Source organism: Berghia stephanieae, chromosome 4, assembly GCF_034508935.2.
Source record: "Berghia stephanieae isolate SIO BIC M18660-M18661 chromosome 4, UCSD_Bste_1.3, whole genome shotgun sequence".
NCBI classification, from domain to species: domain Eukaryota; kingdom Metazoa; phylum Mollusca; class Gastropoda; order Nudibranchia; family Aeolidiidae; genus Berghia; species Berghia stephanieae.
The window spans coordinates 17,760,558-17,765,484 of record NC_088363.1 but is presented as its reverse complement, the minus strand read 5'-3'; positions in this window follow the sequence as shown (position 1 = coordinate 17,765,484).

Here is a 4,927-nt window from a genome sequence, read left to right as displayed (position 1 = left end):
ACAGTCGAATGTATAGTTATTGCTTTGGGAGATGATATTTTTTTCCTTGTAAATCATCTCTCTGTTATGTACTGTATTATGATTTATTTACATGTTATATTTGATTTGTTAACATTTGAGTGTATTCCTCTTAGTGGGGACCTGTGCTTGCGTCTGGATGAGACTTTTAGGTGATCTCAAACTAAGTACTTTGATGGTGTGCTCTTGGAATCTACATCTGTTCCCTATTTGAACCAGTTCCCCTTTGTCTTACCTTTTCTTGGGTGCTTCATTGAATTCTATAACTTTTTACTCTCCCATTTCTTCCTTTTTACTGGCGCTGATATGACCTTATTGTGTTGCAAGCGCCGTAAAACCCTCAAAAAAACAAAACATATTATTATTGCTATATTAAAGTATTGTTTAAAAATTAATATAACATCTTCAACTTCAAGTAAAAGAAAGAGTCTAACAATGTAACAATTAAGAGTAATGCTCAACCCTTCTTCAGTCAACAACAAAATGCAATTAAAACAATGCCGTGTGAGCGGGTGGTTGGATGGGAGCATCACCCTTGAATCATATACCAATGATGTTCGCATGGGTGTACGATCCGATAGTGATGTCGTTTCTTCTTCTCTTTACTAGCCTATCCTGCTTCTTTGGTTTGTGATTGTATTTTTGACAGGGGATATTTTTTTTTTCTGTAAACTGTAAATCTTCTGCCTGTTTGTTCTTGGTTATTTATAATTTAGCTTATGATATCTTTAGGTTATGATTTTGATTTACATTTGTACTATTTTTGTTAGATTGCTTGTTTTTTTTTGTTTCAGCGGTCTCTCATATAACCTCAATTGTGTTGGAAGAGACCTAAAGCAACAAACAAACAAAAAACAAAAAATGCCGTGTGAAAAGTTGAGAGAGAGAGAGAGAGAGAAGAGAGAGAGAGAGAGAGAGAGAGAGAGAGAGAGAGAGAGAGAGAGAGAGAGAGAGAGAGAGAGAGAGAGAGAGAGACTTGTCTTTGTTTTCATACAATTAGATCCTTGCTCTAGACGACGGATGTACAGTGGGTTTGGAGTGGCTTGAGAAAGGCTTTGAACCTAAAATGTAGTTTGTTCTTTCTGATTTATAAATTTTTAAAAAACTTGTTATATTATTTTTTTGTTGAATATTTTAATGGACTATTTCCGTGGTGGTTACTCTGTGAAGAAGTTTTTTTTTATTGATATCATTAGCATTAATCATCTCATAACAAAACTCATACTCATACACTTTCAAGGTTTCAGAAATCTTTGTGGATATTAAACTTTATACATTTTCAGGTATAATTTATTTTTAGTTGGAGAAAGATAACAATTTTCCACAAAGCTTTAAGTTCCATTTATTTTATATTTAACAATTCACATATCTATTTTTCTCATTTAATCTCGCGTCTTCCCCCCCTTTTTTTTCTTTTTAAACAAGACTTATAATATTTTTCATTTATCATCCCAAACTCATTTGTAGTGAAATTAGTGCATTATCGTTGAAAATGACAATACAACCATTTTATATCATTCTGTAAGTATTTCATCAGCAACATGTGGACACAGTTTTATCACACTGTAAATGCATAAAAATGGATTGAGTAATGTGTGCTGTTGTAGTTTTTCATATATTATAGTGGTTATCGGCTTTTATGTCTGGAGATTGGCACAATACCGTAATATTGCTGTGTATTCATTATAACCATCAGCTCGACTCTCTTTTACTTTGACACAAATCTGCTACCAGGTCTGTGAAATCCTACAACAAACTAAAGAAGGCACATAAGTAGTAGTAATATGCCTATAATGTCCAAATAAGCAGATACTTCACATTAGAATCCCTGGGTGGGGATCCTGACCTCCCACAGTAGGCAGGCTGGGTGGGGTTCCCTTCCTCCACAGTGGGCAGGGAGGTACTTACTGTGTCTTCTATCCCCTTATATATCTGTTTTCCAACATGCTTTCTGTCTTTGTCTTGGTATGAGATTGCTTGGTTTTGTCCAGACCCTGGCCAGAGTCCTTGGCTGGGAGGGAAACAGTCAAATGCATAGTTATTGTTTTGGGAGATGATATTTTTTTCTTTGTAAATCATCTCTGTTATGTATTATTATAGTTGTTGTTTCGAATGTATAATGTAAGCATTTGGGTGTTAGTGGGATCCTGCGCTCGTGTCTGGATGAGACTTATAGGTGATCTCAAACTAAGTACATTGATGTTATGCTCTTGGAATCTACACCTATTCCCTATTTCGACCATTCCCCTTTGTCTGACTTTATATCTTGGGTAATTTAATCGTAATTCTAGAACCTTTTACTATCCCATTTTCTTACTTTTTACTGGTGCTGATATAACCTAAATGTGTTGCAAGCGCCGTAAAACCCTTAATAGCAAATAATCCTGGCAGACTTCATCCCCGCAATTGTCAAGATCTTCTTAATGTTAAAGGCTTTTTCATTATCACCATTGACTGATCAGTCAAATAATTTGATAAAACCTTCCTATAACTCCCAGAACATGTTGAAAGGGTTTGAGGATTAAATGAAATGGTATTAACCCTTTAACCTTTTAAACTCCATATCAGTGTCATTGTTTAACTAACCACTAGAAATAAATGCACTGTTATTTAATTATTATTACTATTTTTTTGTTTTGTAATGATAGTAAAGCACATGTATTGTAAGCATAATTAATAACAATAATATTATTATTTATTCGTTATATGAATCATGAATGCAAATTTTTGAACAGTTTTATAATTTTACTTTATGAACTTTATGTTTTGATTTTAATACACAATGCACAGAATTGGCAGATGACGTACTGCTATATAAAGTCACTGGACTAAGAATTTGCGGGTTGTGGGTTCAGTTTTCTTCTGGGACACTTGGAATTTATCCTCCAGAGCTCAGAGGTTTAAAAAAAATTCAGTGTCTTAAGTTGAAGAAGACATAAAAACTGGGTGGGGTTCCTGACATCTCATATTGGGCAGGGAGGTACTAACCGTGTCTTCTATCCCCCTATATCTGTTTTCCAACGTAATTTCTGTCTTTGTCTTGGAATGAGATTACACGGTTTTGTCCTGGTCCTGGCTGGGAGGGAAAAAGTCAAATGCATAGTTATTGTTTTGGGAGATGATATTTTTTTCATTGTAAATCATCTCTCTGTTATGTATTATTTTGTTATTTTGAATGTATAATGTAAGCATTTGAGTGTATTCCTCTTTGTTGGATCTTGTGCTTGTATCCGGATGAGACTTACAGGTGATCTCAAACTAAGTACATTGGTGGTATGATCTTGGAATCTACATCTGATCTCTATTTGTTCCCAGTTCCCCTTTGTCTTCCTTTCTCTTGGGTGCTTTGATTGTAATTCTAGAACCTTTTACTATACCATTTTCTTCCTTTTTACTGGCGCTGATATAACCTAAATGTGTTGCATGCGCCGTAAAACCCTTAAAAACAAACAAACAAACAAGGCATAAAACCAAAAAAGTTAAGAAACCTTGAATACTAAGCACATAAAGTTGAATGTATAGTTTAAGACATAATACAAATCGCATAATGATATAACTACTTCTGTATTCTTTAAGAAGCTGAGAATGTTGCCATACACGAATTATTGTTATTATTATTATTATTATTATTAATAATAATATCATTATTATTATTATTGTAGTTTTTAACATTTTTTTTCATTTCAGTTATTTTAGTTTTTTTTATTTACTAAACACAGCAATTATTATTGTTTACAATTTGTTAAGATTTAACAAACCATGTTCTCATTTTGGTTCTCTTTTTGCATTACTGAATTAAACTTTTTCATACTATAGAAAAAGAAAAAAAAACAGCTTTTTTTCTTTCATTTATTCTGTTGTTTTTTTTTTAATGTTTGATTTTAACCATTAATATAAACATCTCATTTACCATAAAATGACCAAAAATTAACCATTGAGGCGACTTAGTTTGCCAGCAGCATGTGTAGGTACTGTCGTGCATGGTTTTCCATGTCACCACACGGATGTTTGCAACCTTATGGCTGGGAGGGGTCTTTTGACCCCAGGTTGTGGCCAGGTGATTACTTGTTGTGTCTTCTATTTCTCTCTATCTGTTTTCCGGATTGCTTTGTGTCTTTGCCTTGGAATGAGATTACTTAGTCTTGTCCTGGCTCCTGATAAGGCCCTTGGCTGAGAGGGAAACAGTCAAATAGTATTAGTTTTATCCTTGTAAATCATCTCACTGTTGTGTACTGTAATATTTTGTTGTTTTTAATATCATGTTTTGTAAGCATTTGAGAGTATTCTTCTTGATGGGATCCTTTGCTTGTGTCTGTATGGGAAATGTATGTAGTCTCAAACTCAAAGCACATTGATAGTTTGCTCTTGGAGTCTTCTTCGGTTCCTTATTTGAACCATTCCCTCTTGTCTTACCTAAAAGTGTTGCAAGTGCTAAAAAATTCTTTAAAATGTTTTTAAAAAACAAAACCTTATGGGTTGAAGAAATAATCATATGCATTTTTAATGGGAGAGGGAGAGATTAAAAGTGGCTACTTGTGATACATTGTAAGTTATATCAGTGTTTTAGAAAAGAGCTGGACACAACCTATATGATCGTCGTGGTCAGATTTCAGAGCTGCAAAATATTCAAATGTCACAGGCTCCTAAGAAAGAGTAATACAATCGGGGAATTGATGAAAGATGATCCAAGCAACAATCTGTTTTGTGACCAACCTGAGGGCATGTTTTGATAGGAAGTCTCACACAGACGTTGGCGCAAGATTTCTCCTCCCCATTCCACCCCACCTTCTGCAGACTCAATCAGAGGTGATCTCCAAGAAAACTTAATTATCATGGAAGAGTCTCCTGTATATATTTATTTACAAAACCTTTTTAAAAAAAAGAAAGAAAGAAAAGCAAAAAACATACA